General features: G+C 34.8%; 1 pseudogene; it reads left to right on the forward strand.

The window, feature by feature from the left end:
- The first annotated feature begins 5,281 nt into the window (after window positions 1-5,281).
- Window positions 5,282-16,540, forward strand: LOC142625509 (uncharacterized; annotated as a pseudogene).
- Window positions 16,541-20,792: the final 4,252 nt, after the last annotated feature.

The following is a 20,792-nucleotide window of genomic DNA, read 5'->3' on the forward strand; positions in this document are numbered from 1 at the left end:
TAGCTCCCGGTTTTTTTTGGAGAGTTAAACTCACAACTCGACACTGGGCCGAAGTAACTCTCACAATCAACACTGGGCCAAAGAAGAGCAATGGGTATTGGTGCACTTTTAGGCCTACAAAAGAAACCAATCCAAAAATGAAAACAACATGATGAACCAGTATAGTTCCTTTTAAGAGAAGGGCAAAATGAGTTCTTCCAAGATGATTTCTGATCAAAGGGAACTTTATAAGTGTGACTGGAGGGAGAGAATGTGACCAATCGTACACAAAGGAGGGTAGAGCGAATCCTCTTTGTTGAGCACTAGCTGATATAATATAGGTCTCTGAATGGAATCCTCTTTGTATATTACTTTTTATTATTGCTTTATAGATTTGGTGACTTTTTGATTTTGTGGTGTGAACCATCCAAATTGTGATCTCATAAGTTGGTTAATTGGTAACAAATTGATAAATTCGCGGCATGCTAATTTTTGGGGTCTAATAAGATTTATCATGTTTCACTGTGATGTTTTCCAATCTATGACAGCTGTAATTATTGCTCCAGGGAAGTTGAATACAGATCTAGTGGGTAAGAGACTGAGAGGGGTGAGGTTCGTACGTGTACGGTATACAATCATGGCCCATTATTGTTGGGCCCAAGGCTATACGGTGTGCTATCATAGGCCCATCACTTGGGGGCCCAATATGTACCCAGTGCATGGCAGGTAGGCTGAGGACTGTTTGGGCCTCCACATTGTTGTTGTTCGGATGCATTTTAGGATACCTCGGTAGTGCCTTAGGGAATATTGTTGCCAAGTACCGTTTGGCGTCTAGCACTAATTTCAACGTTTACTTCCCTGTTTCCAAAGTGGGTCCACCTCTGTCAGGAATAATCAAAACGGGCCCCACCTGCATGAGAATTGTTAGAAAGCAATCATGATTAACCCACTAAAGGGAGACTATAAATGGAGGAACCGAAGAAGGAAAATGGGTTAGACACTAGAGAGGAAAGACTAGAAAAGAAACCAAGCAGAAGGAAAAATAGACACAGAAAGGTGTTCAGTCAATGAGGTTAGCCACTCTGGTGGGTCTTTAGTCTACTTATTTAGGAACATCCCATTGTAAGATACTCAAAAACCCACTAAAACAAGTAAATTGTGAGTCTAATCACTAGGTTGGCCCACTAACAGGGAATTGGGCACGCATAGTACAGATCAATCGAAATTGTCCTGATGAAAGAACCTTTTGAAAAAAATGAGGGAGGTAACACTTCGTAACAAACACACTTGCCCAATAGACCCATCGCTTTTTTTTTTTTTACCACTCACTCAGAGTTAGCCACATTGTATAGTTATGAAAATGGGTGTAAAAATAGCTATGACAATAGAATTTTGGGTGGAGCTTTGTAGCGAGTTGTAACTTGTATGGTTCTTATATAAATGGTGCCATCTCCAGTAGCAAGAGGAGTGCCATTGTTAACTGTCCACTTGAACACGAGGATGGCTTGTATTTAGGTCCAATATTTGTCTGGGTTATCCAGTTGATGTACCAAACAACCCTTAAAATAAAGAGTGAATCAAGTGGCTCACAATTAAGGAGTGATCGGTTTCCCAACTTAATGAAAGCAACTTAAAGTCATAAATACTGATTGCCTTATTTATACAAACTCAAATACTCAAATGTAAGATGATTTGAAGGATCATAGGTTCACGTGGTATTACCTTGGCGACACATGGTGTAGAATTGATGAATCCACGATGGAGTCATTTTTTTCTTTTTTCTTTATTCCGCAAAAAATAAGGATCGTAGCTTTGATGCGAACTCATTTATTATAGTAGTAGCTAGTATGCTGTCCAGGTTTTTTTAAGCCTTACCCAATGATGCAAGCAACATAAATATTGACGTACATTTCTCCAACGGTACAAACTTACGTCTTTAATGAATGGGCATGCAAATTAAGGTCCCGTTAAGGATACCCTTATGACCCTATCCCATCAGGAAAAAAAAAAAAAAACAGTATGCATTTGTCAGTTAACAGATGACTTAAAGGTACTGATTTATCACATTTTTTAAAATAATTTTTATAGAAAAAGATTTTAAAAAAACGGATTTTTTAATATTTTTCATAAAAGTGGTATTATATTATAATTTTTTTAAAATTGTTAATTAACAAATACCCTAAGGACACCCGTTAACCACTAGACAATTAACTTATATTAATTACTCAAATTTTTAATAATTTTTTTTCTTCTATGTAGAAATTTCACATATTTATGTATGGCATGTATACTAACAAAATTCATCTACTAACTCAACCATAAGCAAAAGATCAACTACCATGTGACTTACTATCTATTCACACACACACACATATAAACATATATATATATATATATATATACACACACACACACAGTTCTTATCAAAGTCTTGTATTTTTTATGTCAAAACGGTGCATGTTACTACTATTTTTTTATGAGTCTGGTTAACAACTGTCTTCAGGGCATTTGTTAATAAACTATTTTAGAAAAATTTTGATACACCTTTCATGTAAAATATAAAAAGGAGTTAAAAAGATTAATTGCTTTTCTATTTTTCCATATAATGTTTTTTTTTTAATTCACAAATTAATACCTTTAAAGAATCTATTTTTTTCCCATCTTTTATATATGATCTGAGCATAAAAAATAAATAATGATTGAAATAATCTTTTGTTTTGCTACTAACCAAAAACTTAAAGAAATCTCCACCTCCCACCTAGTTTTGTTCCATTAAAATCAGGGCCATCTTCACTATTAAATTAAGGGATTTGAGGTTTGAAAAACAGCTACTATTCACATTGCCCATTGAGCCTCCAAATCTAAAAATGTTAAGGTGATCAATTACCTGTACAACCCCTAGCATAAAATTTAAATAAACAAATGAAGGTGTCTTTAGAACATTTGTTAATGAACTATTTTGAAAAAGCTTTAATGTTCTTATATATGCTATTTTTATGAAGTTTTTGCTATTTTTAAGAGAGAAAATGCTAACAAGTGTCCTTAGGGTAATGGTTAACAATCCATTTAACAATAAATAAGTTGCACGAAAGATAGTCATGTAAATGCAAATTATAAGTTCTACACTGTCAAACAAGATTTAATACTTCTTTTTTCTTTTCCCCATAAAACTCTTAATCATAACACAATGAAGTTTCCCTCATCAAACCCTCTTTCTTGTTCCTATATAATTATTTTCTCAATCCTCCTCGTGTTCAACTTTTTCCATAACACTACTAGCAGCTCTACAAGGCTGACTGAGAATGAAACAGTTCCCGCAGTTATAATCTTTGGAGATTCAATAGTGGATACCATAGCCGGCTCTAGCATATAAGCAAGTGAGACAGTCGCCTAAGACCCCAGATAAAAAAAAGGCCCCCTAATTTTAACCAATAGAGTTATTTCTTTCATTTTAATATTATTAATTAAGCCCAAATATTAGCCAATAAATAAAATAATATTTTTTTACGAAAAAGAAATTGTACGTTCACAATTTTTTCACAATAAATTCTAAGTAATAGGATGTTACTTGCTGTTATTGGTGATTAAAAAAATAATTTCAATTGTGGGTTCAAATTAGAACTAGTAACAACTTAACATCTAGAATTTGTTGTAAAAATTTTATGAATTTAGCACTTCTAAAAAAAAAAGTGCAATACACAAAATTTCACAAGATTTTTCACACCAATTGAGTTGGAAAATTTTTACTAATTCTCATCTAGATCCACCATTAACGTCACTTTTTTACTTACCATTATCAATCTACCACATCAACAGGTGTGAAATGTTTTGTCAAATTTTGTGCGTCTACAGACATTCTAAAAACAAATTCTAGTAATTTTGCATCTAATAAGATAATAGAGTTTAAATAATATTTAGATTATTTTTAAGTCATTTTTAAATATATAAAAGGCCTTAATTCATTTTTCGCCTTAGGCCCCTCAATGCATCAAGCCGCCCCTAGTGGATACGGGCAACAACAACTACATTGAAATTGTGATTAAGTGTGATTTCCCACCATATGGGAGAGAGTTCATCAGTGGAAAACCAACTGGAAGGTTTAGCAATGGAAATGTCCCAGCAGATTTTTTAGGTAGTGTTTAGCATTTAATTTTCATTTTACTGCTGCTTCCCACCATATATAGTACTTTTTGGACTTATTGTAGAGTCCTTACAGCAAGTGAATTGGAACACTCCAGGAATCATTGTAATTTATGACCAACATCCAAAATTTACAATTTAAAAAGAGGGAGGAATAGGGAGAAAGAGAGAGGAAGAATCTTTACCACCAGTGCAATGGGCTCTCTCTTTCTCTCTCTCTCTCTCTCCCTCTTTGATAGGTGTAAAATGAACATAGTGAAAATAAAAATATTTTACGGTCCATTGATCAAACCCTGTTTTACGGTCGGCTGAAAATTAATTTCAAATTAACTGGGTTTTTCAATCCACCCAAACACCCTTAAGGGTGTAAAATATTTTACATAAAGATTTTTCATCACCTGAAAGAAACACACTCCTATTTTTGTTCCACTTAAAATCAAGGTCATCTTTAGGGTTCATTTGAGATCCACTTAATTTGCTGAAACTTAAAACTTTTTGCTGAAAGTACTGTAGATAAAGGTAAAAGTTAGCTGAAATAGTACAGTGAGACCCATAATAATACCAAAAAATGCAATGAGACCCATAAATAGTAACAAAAATAAGCTGAATAGTAAAATAAGTTGGCAAAAATAATTTTTGCAAACAAACACTTATGTGCGTTTGCATGCAAATTATTCTGTGTTTTGCGTTTTTGGTTGTGTCCCATGGCACTATTCACGACCCAGCCAAAAACACAAAAACACGCATAACCATGCATTTATGAGTTTCACAGCACTATTCATAGTTTAAAAATTATTTTGATACAGTATTTTCAGTAATAAATTTTTAATTTTCAACAAAATAAATGGTATCCAAACAGACCCTTAAAGTATTTGAGGTTTGAAAAAGAGCTACTTTTCGCATGGTCTACTCTGCCAACTTACCTGACAACGAAAGTACATAAATACTAACCTTTCCCTTTTATTTTTGAGATGTGTGGGCTACCCATCTATTGTGGGTGTGGGTGCCCTTTAACCCAAGGGCAAGGGGCATGCTCAATATTAACTCCACATGGTGAATAATGACCTTTCCCTAACTGTACATATACAACCTATTGTGAGTTATGAGTCCAATAAATAGGCTGCACGAGAGATAGTCATGTAAATGCAAATTATAAGTTCTACACTGCCAAACAAGATTTAATACTTCTTTTTTCTTTTCCCCATAAAACTCTTAACCATAACACAATGAAGTTTCCCTCATCAAAACCTCTTTCTTGTTCCTATATAATTATTTTCTCAATCCTTCTCGTGTTCAACATTTTCCATAACACTATTGGTAGCACTACAAGGCTGCCTAAGAATGAAACAGTTCTTGCAGTTATAATATTTGGAGATTCAATAGTGGATACGGGCAACAACAACTACATTGAAACTCTGGTTAAGTGTGATTTCCCACCATATGGGAGAGATTTCATTGGTGGAAATCCAACTGGAAGGTTTAGCAGTGGAAAGGTCTCAGCAGATTTTTTAGGTAGTGTCTGGCATTTACTTTTTGTTTTAGTTTTACTGCTGTTTCCCACCATATATAGTACTCTTTGGACTTATTGTAGTGTCCTTACAGCAAGTGAATTGGAACAGTCCAGGAATCATTGTTAAAGATATGGCAAAACGGGCGGGTCGGGTTAGGTTCGGGTTGGTTCAATTGGGTTGCAGGTCAAAATGAGTCATTTTATGCAAGTTAAAAACGGGTTCGGGTTAATCGGGTTGCGGGTTGGATTGGGTTAGGTCGGGTTGACCCGTATTTTTCACATGATTTTTTATTATTATAAAGAAAACAACATATATTTGTCATTTAGAAAGTCATGCAATAAATTACTTGATATAAAATGCATTATTTTGAATTCACCACTTATATCAAGAATGAATTACACTTATTAATACTTATTCAATAATTTTAAAATTATACAAATCTTAACATTGCTATTTAAAACAAAATAACACAAAGATAAGTAAAACAAATACACAATTTTTATTTTTAGACAATATCAACATCCCAGAATATAAAACAAAATTACAAATGACTTATTGGATAGTTCATTTGACAAAGAATACAAATATATAAGAAATTTACAATCTTGAAAATTAATTTTATTATCTATTGTCAATTGTGGTTGAGACTCTATTTCAATTTGAGATATATATTGAAGTTTGATTGTTTACTTATTTATACATGGTCTCTTTTATGAATATCATATCATTGTTAAGCAACACACACTCTAGGAAATATCATAATTTATTATGAAAAACCGTTTATTTTAGATATAAATTATTAAAAAATAGGTCTAAGCATTCATAATTTATATTAATTTGATTTTTAGTTTCACTATTTCACACTTGTGAATGTTTCTTACACATGTCTACAACTTTAAATCAATGTTTTTAACTATACTATAACCAGATTATCTTGCATGTACTTTGCTATTTGATATCTAAAAATCTTTACTCATTACAGAATGTTCAATCATTCATGTTTCAATTAATTTGCATACAGTTATATAAATTTCTAAATTGTTTCCTTAAAGCCCACAACAAACAATTAAACCAATAGTCTTAATTTTATTTTATTTTTACCAAAAAAAAAAAAATTTAAGAATGGTTTGGGTTCAGGCTAAGTTGGGTTGGGTTGACCCGCAAAAAACACGGGTCGGATTACGGGTCAACCCGTTTTTGCTTCAGGTCAAAAAAATCGGGTTCTGATTACGTATTTTTTGGATCGGATCAGAAAATGTTGACCCGTTTTGCCATGTCTTATGACCAACATCCAAAATTTACAGTTTAAATTAACCTCCCCACACCACACCCCCCCCCCCCCCCAAAAAAAAAAATTTCCTTTTGAGGATCCAATACATTGTGCAATTATATCATTCACCATTTCACATACAATGATTGAATGTTCTATAATATATTTTACTGAAAATTTCTTGACACAAACTTTCAGCTGAAATATTTGGTGTTAAGAAGATTCTACCGGCTTATCTTGATCCAAATCTTCAGCTACAAGACGTCCTTACTGGTGTAAGTTTTGCCTCTGGCGGTGCAGGATATGATCCTCTCACTGCTAAAATTGTGGTAACCTTCTCTCTCACTCCACCTCCTTTTTTTTTTTTTTTTAGTCCTATATATTGTAACAATTACTTATTGTGATTTTCTTAATTTTCCATCATCAGTCTGTCTTATCGTTATCGGATCAATTAGACTTGTTCAGAAATTACATAAAGAAGATAAAGGAAGCAGTAGGAGAAAGCAGAACAGCTACTAAACTGTCAAAAAGTATATTCATAGTGTGCACAGGGAGCGATGACATTGCAAATACTTATTTTTCTACACCGTTTAGGAGAGCCCATTATGATATTCCCGGATATACTGATCTAAGGGTTAGGTCAGCCACAAGTTTCTTGCAGGTATGTTTATAAAGACACAATGCCATTGCAATTTGCAAACATGTACATTAATTTGGTCATGCATGGCGTTAGATTTAAGTGTGCATTAGCTAACATTGTCAAGCTTTAATTTATAATGGGCAGGAACTTCATGGACTAGGAGCAAGAAGGATTGGAGTATTCAGCTTACCATCAATAGGGTGCGTGCCATCACAGAGAACAGTGGCTGGAGGCATACTGAGAGGGTGTTCTGAATCTGCAAACCAAGTAGCAATTCTCTTCAATTCAAAGCTCTCCTCCAAGTGGATTCCATCAATAAAAAACTTCCAGACGCTAGGCTTGTTTATTTAGATATCTATAACCCGTTGCTTGCCATTATCCAAAACCCCAGAACTTTAGGACTAAAGCTCTGTTATTGTTGTTGTTTCTTACTACATGATTTTGGTTTCTCAAAAGTTGGTATGTCAAACTGTACTAATAGGAAGTGATAATTTGCTAGGTGCACTGTAAACTTAATCCAGAGACTGTAGATATAGGGGGGGTTATGTAATGCTTTTTTTTTTTTTTTAAATCCTTTGCTTATGGATTAGGATTTCAAGAGGCAAACAAAGGATGCTGTGGCACAGGGAATATAGAGGTCAGCATTTTATGTACCAGTTTTTCACCAGAGACATGTACCAACGCCTCTGAATATGTATTCTGGGACAGTTATCATCCCTCAGAATACATATTCAGAGGCGTTGGTACATGTCTCTGGTGAAAAACTGGTACATAAAATGCTGACCTCTATATTCCCTGTGCCACAACATCCTTTGTTTGCCTCAATAGTCGTGGATGACTATATCTACAAATTCTTCTGAGGGTAATCTCTTGTCTCTCTTTCTTGGCCAGTTATTATTGGAAGTGTTTGTGCTATTAATTAGAATTTGAAGTGAGTCCAATCTATGTTATTACTATGCTTAAATTGGGACTATGTATCAGTATTTCTGCAATGTTCCAATCTACTAGATTTTTCTTTATTCATGATCCTTAAAGTGTAATGCAAACTGAGATTATGTGTCAGCAATTCTGCAATGTTCCAGTATGTCGATGGATTAATCTATACATGAAGTTCTCTCAGCTTCAGGAGGAAAGTGGTTTTTAAGTATGTGAATAAGTATTGAAATTATCTACTACATTTTTCTTAATTCATGTTACGCTATGATCCATAAACTCATCTTTTATGCATTATTTAAAATTACAAAAACTTGAATTTAAACAATTGATAGATGATATTGCCATTGATCTTTGATCATCTTTAAATTTTGCAAATATAGAGAATATACGAAGATAATGTAATCTAACAATGGATTTGTCAAAATTTATATCCAATTAAAAAATATTAAGTGGTGTAACATTGGTTAAAGTTACACCACTTTAACCAAACCCATTAAAAAATGATTATATGCATACATATATATATATATATATATTTTTTTTTTATATTTAATTATTGGCATTGACGAATTGAAATGCTTACGGCGTCAGGAAGATGAGGAATAACCCACAACGTTCAAGTTCAGTGAGCTCTAGTATCCATTTCGAGGGAACAGAGTATTGTTCTAAAAACCAATAGACTATCGCCACATCTTCAATCTCTAAGAGCATCCTCATCAAAGATTTCAAAAAATTTAACATTCTATTGTCTTAAAAACCTACTTTATCAATTTTAATACCTCATTTTACAATACACCCAATATCAAAGATTTTATATTTTTTACCACTTCATTAAAATATTAATTTTTTATTCTCTTTCACTACCAACAAACCCACTGCCAACGCCTGCTACCACCACTGCCCACAGCCATAGCCACAGCCACAGCCACAGCCACCACCACCAACCACAACCTCAACCTCCAACCACCACAAAAAAAAACCCACGGCACAAACCGCAGCTAAAACCCACCACAAAACCGCCACAAAACCGCAGCCAAAGCCCACCACCCTAACAATCCCAATCTGAACCTCAACCCTGATTTGAACCCACCAGCAAACCCATCACGTTGAACCAAAACCCACAAGAACCAAAACCAGATCGGTGACCTAGGACCCACGCCAAACCAAAACCACGACCATAAACCACAGTGAAAAAAAAAACTTCCATCGCCGCCACCAGCAAATCGGTGAACCAAAACTTATAGGAAGCAAAACCATATCAGTGAACCAAAACCCATCACACGCGCAAACCCAGTAGATCGGTGACCCATGACCCACACCGAACCTCCACCACGATCCATTCCCATCAGACCATAATCGCCGACCATCAAACCATCGCCGCCACCACCCATCGACCATCGGACCATCAGACCATGACCCAAACCCATCAGACCACACCGAACCACGGGACAGAGAAGAGAGAAGAGGGAAGCGAGAAGTGAGATAGGAAAGAGAGATAGAAATGAGAAATAGATCCGTTGGTGAATAAAAAACCCTTTTTTTATTTTTTTACGATCCAGCTACAATGAGCTGTTATCTGTGCAATTAATGAATGTGTATGCAAACAAAGATTGTCAAATGTAGTAAGATTCAATAGCAAAATCTAGCATAAAAATCTAGGATCGAACTTAAGTTCTCCTACTTTGATTCCATGTTATCTTAACAATTTTTTCAAATGTTTAAGCTATTGAAAAATAATAAATTTAATTGTTTAACCGTAGTTATAATTATTCGTCCACTAAAGCTATGATGTCGTGGCATATTCTAACTGAGGTCTTAAATCCTTTATAATATGTTAGGAATTAGACACTATTTAACTTAAACACTTAAATCTATGGGTTTGAATTCAATCATATTTAGTTTCTCAAAAAAAAAAAAAAATTCAATCATATATATATATATATATATATATATATTAATTTCTCTATTTAAAAAAAAAAAAAAATTCTACCATGTAGAAATTTCACTTATTTGTGTATGCTAACAAAATTCATCCACTAACTCCACCATAGCAAAAGATCAAGGACCATATGACTCACTATCTATTTACAGATGTGCATAGTTCTTACCAAGGCTTGTTCATGTGATGTCAAAACGGTGCATATTACTACTAATTTTCAATATATGATCTTAACATAATAAATAACAATTGAAAATTTTTGTTTTGCTATTAAAAAAAAAAAAAAACTCCACATCACACCTATATTGTATTTGACTCGGTGTAAAATGTTTTACAAGTATAAAATATTTTCAAGTGTTTGATTGCGTTCAATGAAATACACCGGAAAATGGTTTCTAGTGTTTGACTTGCATGTAAAATTGTTGTCGAAAAATATTTAGATAATCCAACAGTCACCCCACAAAAACCTAGTAACCACCACACAAAAACCCAAAACCTTATGCTAGCCATCCATCCATGCTGATCTAAACCCAACCAACCACCTAGCCAAACTGAGTTATCGTCAACCCCAACCAAAACCCAAATTGGACCTAACCACCGTCAGCCAACCACCAATTGGTGTTGATTGGTTCATGATAGAGAAAGAGAGGGTGTGGAAGATCTGCAGAGAGAGAGAGAGAGAGAGAGAGAGAGAGGCATATCAGTCCAAGGTAAAGAGAAAGAAAGAGGGAGGAATAGGGAGAAAGAGAGAGGAAGAAACTTTACCCGCAGTGAGATGGGTTCTCTCTCTCTCTCTCTCTCTCCGGTAGCTGTGTAAAATGAATATAGTGAAAATAAAAATGTAAAATATTTTACAGTCCATTGATCATACCTTTTTTTACGGTTAGCTGAAAATTAATTTTAATTTAACCGGGTTTTTCTATCCACCCAAACACCCTTAAGGGTGTAAAATATTTTACATAAAGATTTTTCACCTTAAAGAAATGCACTCCTAGTTTTGTTCCACTTAATATCAGGGTCATCTTTAGGGTCCGTTTGAGATTCGCTTATTTTGTTGAAACAGAAAACTTTTTGCTGAAAGTACTGTAGATAAAGGTAAAAATTAGCTGAAATAATACAATGAGACCTATGAATAATACCAAAAAGTGCAATGAGACCTATAAATAGTAACAAAAATAAGCTGAATAGTAAAATAAGTTGGCAAAAATAATTTTTGCAAACGAACACTTAGCCTGCATTTGTGTGCAAATTATTTTGTGTTTTGCATTTTTGGATGGGTCCCACGACACTATTCATGACCCAGCCAAAAACGTGCATAACCATGCATTTCTGGGTTCCCACGGCACTATTCATAGTTTAAAAATTATTTTGCTACATTGTTTTTAACAATAAATTTTCAGTTTTCAACAAAATAAACGGTATCCAAACAGACCCTTAAAGGATTTGAGGCTTGAAAGAGAGCTACTTTTCGCATGGTCTATTCTGCCAACTTACCTGATAACAAAAGTACATAAATACTGACCTTTCCCTTCTTCTTTTTTGAGATGTGTGGGCTACCCATCTATTGTGAGTGGGGGTGCCCTTCAACCCAAAGGCAAGGGGCATGCTGAATATTGACTCCACATAGTGAATATTGACCTTTTCCCAACTGTACATGTACAACCTATTGTGAGTTATGAGTCCAATAAATAGGATGCATGAGAGATAATCATGTAAATGCAAATTATAAGTTCTACACTGTCAAACAAGATTTAATACTTCTTTTTTCTTTTCCCCATAAAGCTCTTAACCATAACACAATGAAGTTTCCCTCATCAAAACCTCTTTCTTGTTCCTATATAATTATTTTCTCAATCCTCCTCATGTTCAACATTTTCCATAACACTACTGGCAGCACTACAAGGCTGCCTAAGAATAAAACAGCTCCCGCAGTTATAAGCTTTGGAGATTCAATAGTGGATATGGGCAACAACGACTACATTGAAACTGTGGTTAAGTGTGATTTCCCACCATATGGGAGAGATTTCATCGGTGGAAAACCAACTGGAAGGTTTAGCAATAAGGAAAGGTCTCAGCAGATTTTTTGGTAGTGTCTAGCATTTACTTTTCGTTTTACTGTTGTTTCCCGCCATATATAGTACTTTTTGGACTTATTGTAGAGTCCTTATTGCAAGTGAATTGGAACAGTTGAGGAATCATTGTAATTTATGACCAACATCCAAAATTTACAGTTTAAAAAGAGGGAGGAATAGGGAGAAAGAGAGAGGAAGAAACTTTACCTGCAGTGAGATGGGTTCTCTCTCTCTCTCTCTCTCTCTCTCTCTCTCTCTCTCTCTCTCTCTCTCTCTGTAGTAGCTGAAGGGTGTAAAATGAATATAGTGAAAATAAAAATGTAAAATATTTTGCAGTCCATTGATCAGACCCTATTTTACAATCAACTGAAAATTAATTTCAATTTAGCCGGGTTTTTCTATCCATCCAAACACCCTTAAGGGTGTAAAATATTTTACATAAAGATTTTTCATCCGAAAGAAACGCACTCCTAGTTTTGTTCCACTTAAAATCAGGGTCATCTTTAGGGTCCGTTTGGGATCCGCTTATTTTGTTGAAACTGAAAACTTTTTGCTGAAAATACTATAGATAAAAGTAAAAGTTAGCTGAAATAGTACAGTGAAACCTATGAATAATACCAAAAAGTGCAATGAGACCCATAAATAGTAACAAAAATAAGCTGAATAGTAAAATAAATGGGCAAAAATAATTTTTGCAAACGAACACTTAGGCTGAGTTTGGATACGGATGAAAATTATTGCGTCCGCGTCTGTGCGTTTTTTTTTTTTTTTTTTTTTTCTTCTGCTGATGCACGATTCAGGGGGACAGCGGTTACTGTTCATGCACTGTGCATGAACAGTAGCCGATTTTGTTGACTTTTCAGCACCTCTGTGGGTCCCGTGTACTGTTCACGGGACCCACAAACTTCACTTTTCAGATTTTTTAAAATTAAAAATGGGACCCACGGCACTATTCACACATTTAAAAATTATTTTGGTACAGTGTTTTCAGTTTTCAGTTTTCAGCAATAAGCTGAATCCAAACGGACACTTAGCGTGCAAATTATTTTGCGTTTTGCATTTTTGGCTGGGTCCCACGGCACTATTCACGACTCAGCCAAAAATGCGCATAACCATGCATTTCTAGGTCCCACGGCACTGTTCATAATTTAAAAATGAGTAAATTACAAAATTAGTCCCTATCATTTACATCATATCTCAAATTGGTCTCTAACTTTCCAAATGTGTCAATTTGGTCCCTAACCTTTTAGTGCTATGCCAATTTGGTCCATGTAGTTAAGTGTTCGATGAAAATTGCTGATGTGTCTAACGGACTGATTAAATTATTATTTCCATGCCATGTAGGTGGACACCTGGAATGCCACATAATATTACATTAAAAAAAAGGGGGGGGGCTGATTCACTGACTCACGTTTGCACGTGAGTGTGTCTATTTGGGATTAAAATCCCTAAAATCTGAGGAGCAGCTAGCACTTGGTCCAGAAAGAAAGGGTGAGGCTATGAGGTTTCGGCAGCGACGAGCAATGACAAGGTCCGACGGCAAGGTCCAGCTCTGTTCCGGTCAGTTTTTGCTCTCTCTATCTCGTGATCTCTCTCTGTCTTAGCTGAACTAAAATGGATCAAAGACTTTAATTTCATGGTTTAATTTCTTGGGTTTTGCTTGTTTTGGATGTTGGGATTTGTTGTGGGATTACTCGTTCATGTGCTTATTTTGTGTTTTGCATATTTCAGGAATGGGACTGACAAAGAAAACATAGAAAACACATTTGCGGTGGAAATTGGAATGTAAGAAAGTTCTCAAAGATCCATTTTTTTTTAATCTATTATTCTAGTCCTACCAACTTTCTTCATCCTAGGACCATGTATAAGCACCAAATCTGCCAATTGACACAATTGAAAGGTTAAAGTCCAAAATAAATGGTATCCAAGCAGACCCTTAAAAGATTTGAGACTTAAAAGAGAGCTGCTTTTTGCATGGTCTATTCTGCCAACTTACCCTGATAACAAAAGTACATAAATTTTGACCTTTCCCTTTTTTTTTTTTTTTTTTTTTGAGATGTGTGGACTACCCATGTGTTGTGGGTGGGGGTGCCCTTTAACCCAAGGGCAAGGGGCATGCTGAATATTGACTCCACATAGTGAATATTGACCTTTCCCTAGCTACACATGTAAAACCTATTATGAGTTATGAGTCCAACAAATAGGCTGCATGAGAGACAGTCATGTAAATGCAAATTATAAGTTTTACGCTGTCAAACAAGATTTAATACTTCTTTTTTCTTTCCCCCATAAAACCCTTAACCATAACACAATGAAGTTTCCCTCGTCAAAACCTCTTTCTTGTTCCTACATAATTATTTTCTCAATCCTCCTCGTGTTCAACATTTTCCATAACACTACTGGCAGCACTACAAGGCTGCCTAATAATGAAACAGTTCCCGCAGTTATAATCTTTGGAGATTCAATAATGGATACGAGCAACAACAACTACATTGAAACTGTGGTTAAGTGTGATTTCCCACCATATGGGAGAGATTTCATCAGTGGAAAACCAACTGGAAGGTTTAGCAATGGAAAGGTCCCAGCAGATTTTTTAGGTAGTGTTTAGCATTTACTTTTCGTTTTACTACTGTTTCCCATCATATATAGTACTTTTTGGACTTATTGTAGAGTCCTTACAGCAAGTGAATTGGAACAGTCCGGGAATCATTGTAATTTATGACCAACATCCAAAATTTATAGTTTAAAGTAACCTCTCCTCATCATTGCCCATTCTTGGTGCGATGGTCACTCTATAAGTATTAAATATTTGTGGGAGTATGGGGGGCAAAACCAGAGTTCAAGTCTCTAAAAAGGAGTTTCACATACATACACACTTAAATTATTTTAGAGTAGAATTTCTTGTAAAAAAAAATTAACCTCCCCCTCCACCCCCAAGCAATAAATAAATAAATAAAAATAAATAAAAAAACCTTTTAAGGACCCAATACATAGTACAATTATATCATTGACCATTTCACATACAATGATTGAATGCTCTATAATATATTTTACTGAAAATTTCTTGACACAAACTTTCAGCTGAAATATTTGGTGTTAAGAAGATTCTACCGGCTTATCTTGATCCAAATCTTCAACTTCAAGACCTCCTTACTGGTGTAAGTTTTGCCTTTGGCGATGCAGGATATGATCCTCTCACTGCTAAAATTGTGGTAACCTTCTCTCTCACTCCTCTTTTTTTTTTTTTAGTCCTATATATTGTAACAATTACTTATTGTGATTTTCTTAATTTTCCATCATCAGTCTGTCTTATCGTTATTGGATCAATTAGACTTGTTCAAAAATTACATAAAGAAGATAAAGGAAGCAGTAGGAGAAAGCAGAACAGCAACTATACTGTCAAAAAGTATATTCATAGTGTGCGCAGGGAGCGATGACATTGCAAATACTTATTTTTCTACACCGTTTAGGATAGCCCATTATGATATTCCCGGATATGCTGATCTAATGGTTAGATCAGCTACAAGTTTCTTGCAGGTATGTTTATAAAGACAATGCCATTACAATTTGCAAACATGTACATTAATTTGGTCATGCATTGCCGTACTTGGATCTTGGACAAACATGTCCAGTAAATTTAAGTGTGCATTAGCTAACATTGTCAAGCTTTAATTTGTGCCAAAAAAATATAATGGGCAGGAACTTTATGGACTAGGAGCAAGAAGGATTGGAGTATTCAGCTTACCATCAATAGGGTGCGTGCCATCACAGAGAACAGTGGCTAGAGGGATTCTGAGAGGGTGTTCTGAGTCTGCAAACCAAGCAGCAACTCTCTTCAATTCAAAGCTCTCCTCCCAAATGGATTCCATCAATAAAAGACTTCCAGATGCTAGGCTTGTTTATTTAGATATCTATAACCCGTTGCTTGCCATCATCCAAAACCCATCTCAATATGGTAATCCCCACCATCATTTTTTAATAGTTTTGATTCACTTGGATATTGGGTATTTTATCCACTGCTTCAGGTATACAATTGTAATACAAAAGGAGTGAGTCTAATTATCTTCCAATTCATGATGAGAAAACTCTCATTAAACACATCTTTTATACATTTTTTATACATTTTTTTCTTTTATCGTACCACATAATATTATATATGTGGCTGACCTTAACTAATCTGTTGAAAATCTATATAGCTGGAAAAAATATACCTTGCATCGGGTATATGTTTCCCCACCAGCTATGAGAGAGGGGAAACATATACCGGATACAGGGTATACCTTCTCTTATAGCCGACCTCAGAACTTTGAAACTAAGGTTTTGTTGCTATTATTGTTTCGTACCACATGATTTTGGTTCCTCAAAAGTTGGTATGTCAAATTGTACTAACATGAATTGATAATTTAGTAGGTGCACTGTAAACTTAATCCAGTGATTGTAGATATAGGGGGGTTATGTAATGATTTTTTTTTTTAATCCTTTGCTTATGGATATTGGATTTCAAGAGGCAAACAAAGGATGCTGTGGCACAGGGAAAATAGAGGTCAGCATTTTATGTACTAGTTTTTCACCAGAGACATGTACCAACACCTCTAAATATGTATTCTGGGACAGTTATCATCCCTCAGAGCTGGCCTATAAAATCCTTAGCCCAATAGTCGTGGATGACTATATCTACAAATTCTTCTGAGGGTAATCTGTCAAATCTCTTTCTTGGCCAATTATTATTGGAAGTGTTTGTGCTATTAATTAGAACTAGTCGCGGACCCGCAAGTTGCGCGTGGTAATTTTATTTTTATGATCGTGTTATTATTTGAAATATTTTTGCATGTATTATTACTTAAGCTGCATTATATATGTATGAACAATATCTTGTAGGATTCATGATGATAGAAGGTATTGTCTTGGAATTAGAAAATATCAACAACAACAACCAAAAGATAATATAAAAAAATATTTTGGCCTTCTTTTTTGGGGTGCATTGATTCTACTATCATCTATTTATAGTGTCTTCTTGGTTGGTAAGTAAGTTCACACATGTAACATGAAGGGCATTTTTCTAAGACTATTTGGAGATTCCTGCCTTTATGCAATTGCATTCAAAATGTAAATATAAATAAAATATTAAGCATTGTGGCTGCAAAAAACAAATAAAAATTATGTGATATTTTTGCACTAGTCATGTTTTTCAATAGAAAATATCTAATCTCTGAACATATTACAATCTCATCTGACGGTTATCTCAAAATCTGAACAAAATGTGGTTCTAAAAAATTAGGAATTTTTACTGAATTATTTTACAATCCCATCTGACGATTATCTCAAAATTTGAATATCATGTGGTTCTAAAGTATTTGGAACATTTTTTATTTATAAAATTCCCCCATTTTCCCAACTTGTCTGGGTTTTATATTCTTTTGTATCGTGGGAATGTAATTCAATAAAATTTCATATTGAAAGATAGACACCATAGTTGCTGGTGTGACTCCATAGTACCTACCAACCATCATTTACTAACTGTCATTATAGTAAAAGATCATTTGAAATAACTGGTGGATAACATGAACACCCTACCAATAATATGAGGGCTATTTTTGCAAAACATTTCATTTTAGAGAGACCTGAAGAAATATTCTAGCTTGTGTGAACTTGCAATTTAATAGCTAATCCATTATAATTTGGTAGAAACCAAAAAATAATATAAAAATTATTTTAGCACACGAAAAGATAATATAATCTCAATTTTATAATAGCCTTTTCATTAATTGAGGGTTGGACATACTTTACGAAACAATCCAGCTGTTGAACTTGCAATTTAATAGATAATCTGTAATCAACGGGTAGAAAATATGAACCATCTACACAACCAAAAATATATATAAATAAAATATTTTAGCATAACCTCTTCATTTTATAGCTGTTCAACTTGCAATTTAATAGATATTCAGTAATCAACTGCTAGAAAATATGAACAACCTACAAAACCAAATAAAAATTTAAAAAATATTTTAGCATAGCCTTTTCATTTTATTTATAATTAAAAGTTACAAATACTTGAAGAAACAATCCAGCTTAAAAATGTGTAAATTAACAGGTGTTCGGGGGCCTTTTTCAATTGCTCAGCCACGTGTTATCTACTAGATTAGTGACCTTGCTAGGCCCGGGTTCTTTTTTTGGGGAGTTGCGTCCCGGAACTCAACATTGGGCCACGTAGTCTAACGGCTACTAGTGTATCTTTCAAGCCTACCAAACCATTAAAGCCAAAGTATAAGAATCATGATAATGGTTGAATAAATATGTAATATGCGTTTGATATGATAGCTTTGATTAGTAGTTGAAATAAAGTAGTATTCATTTAGAAGTAAAGTAATCATATACTCAATGGTTTAGATTTAAAGATATGGAAACAACGTCACTAATCTTCGTATGATTTGGAGCCCAGCCGTGTAGCACCAGTGAGCTGATAGGATTCCAACAGAATGCTAGCGGTAGAGGCTAGTTAAGTTTGCCCCTCCTTTGTATGATTTGTAGCCCAGCCGTGTAGCATCAGTGAGCTGATAGGATTATAGTAGAATGCCAATGGTAGAGGCTAGTTAGGCTTGACCCTCTTATCATGCAATTAAATGTGTTTAAGCCTTGGTTAATGGTTGTAATAAAGTGATATGTATTTAAATGTGAAGTATTCATGTGCTCAATAATGTAAATTTAAAGATAAGGAAACGAAGTCACTTATCTTCGTATGGTTCGTAGCCCAGCTGTACAGCTTCTATGAGTTGATGATATCCCAGCAGAGTGACCCCAGCGGTAGAGAGGCGGTTTGCCATAATAACTTCAAGATTAAAGGGGAAAAATGGGTGCAACTGGAAGGAGAGAGAGTATGCCCAGCTATGTGTAAGGGCTGGTTAAGCTTGCCCCTCTTATCATGCACTTAAATGAGTTTTCCCCTTGACAATGCTCTTTTAGTTGTTGCGAAGTTATGAATAGTGTTGCCTTCCATGAGAAGGGCTTTTGTATAGAGTACTTGTGCCTTCTAAGAGAAGGGCTTTGTGTAAGATAGATTTGTGCCTTCCATGAGAAGGGCTTTGATATGAGATCTTGGTGCCTTCTAGGAGAAGGGCTTTAGTAAAAGAGATAGAGAAGAGTATTGATAGGTGTTTATGAGCAGCAAAACAGTAGAAATTCAAAGTGAAAGAGTATGAGAGTGGAGTTTAGAAGAGTGTAGTGTGTTATATGTAATGTTATAGTGAATATGTATGAGATTGTGTAAAAGAAGTGAAGAAAGAGATGCTTTGTGGGATGTAGTATTTGTAATATGTATGATATATGAAAGTATGAAAGATATGGCAGTTGAAGATAGAAAAAATATGAGATTACAACCGTTGGAGAAGTTGTAGAGATTGCTTTCCAAGAGGAAAGATTTTGTAAGAGAAGAGTATGGAGATATGTATAAGTATTTGGAGATGGGAGCAGTAAGATAGGTCTATTCTCTGAGTATGAAGAGTGAGAGAATCACTATTTGAGAGGTAATAGTGCTGCAGTGTGTTTAGCAATGTTGCTAGAATTTACTGCTGGGCTTTTCTGCTGGTATGTACTACTGAAATTTTCTGCTGGAGGATAGATGAGGGCTTATGAAGGGATTTATGAGCTAAAGGCTGAAGAGTTTAGTTCTTGATTTTGAAACTAAAAACTCAAAACTTCATTTAGAGCTTAGGGAGAAAGAATAGAGAGGTTTGTGAAAGAGTTCTTCTCCCTTCTTGGTTGTCCCCCTTGAGGTGTTGATGAGGGGTCCTATTTAAAGCTGAGTTTGAGGGGGTATTTTAGCAAATAATATCAGCCAAAATCTGTCCCAACTTGCAATGAATCTTCAAAAAATCCATCTTAAGATTTGGGCAAAAATTATAAGTTTAGGTTCAAGATGTTCTTGCTATTTCGGGTAAGAGCTACTGGGGAAAAAGCAACTAAAAATGAATGTATTTTGGCAAGAAAAATATGGTTAGTCTAGCTGGTTTTGGTTTTAGCCAAATGTGGAAAAAAAAAAAAGTAATGCTAAGGCTGTTGGGTCTGCTGTCACATCTGTATTGAAAAAGTTGTCCCAGTTGTCAGGTAAAGCTGTCCCAGCTGTCAGGAGCAGCTGTCACTTTGGGCAGAAGAAAAAGAGATCAAGATGGTGATTGAAGAGTCTTGGAGAGGTCATTCAGCATTTACTTTATGGTTTTAGCTGAAAATGGTAAGATCACTTTTAAGGGTATCTTGCTATTTTAGGCATAACAGCTGGCAGCTGGGATTTCAACATTAAATGGCTGCT

This window comes from Castanea sativa, chromosome 2 (genome assembly GCF_040712315.1).
Source record: "Castanea sativa cultivar Marrone di Chiusa Pesio chromosome 2, ASM4071231v1".
Lineage (NCBI taxonomy): Eukaryota > Viridiplantae > Streptophyta > Magnoliopsida > Fagales > Fagaceae > Castanea > Castanea sativa.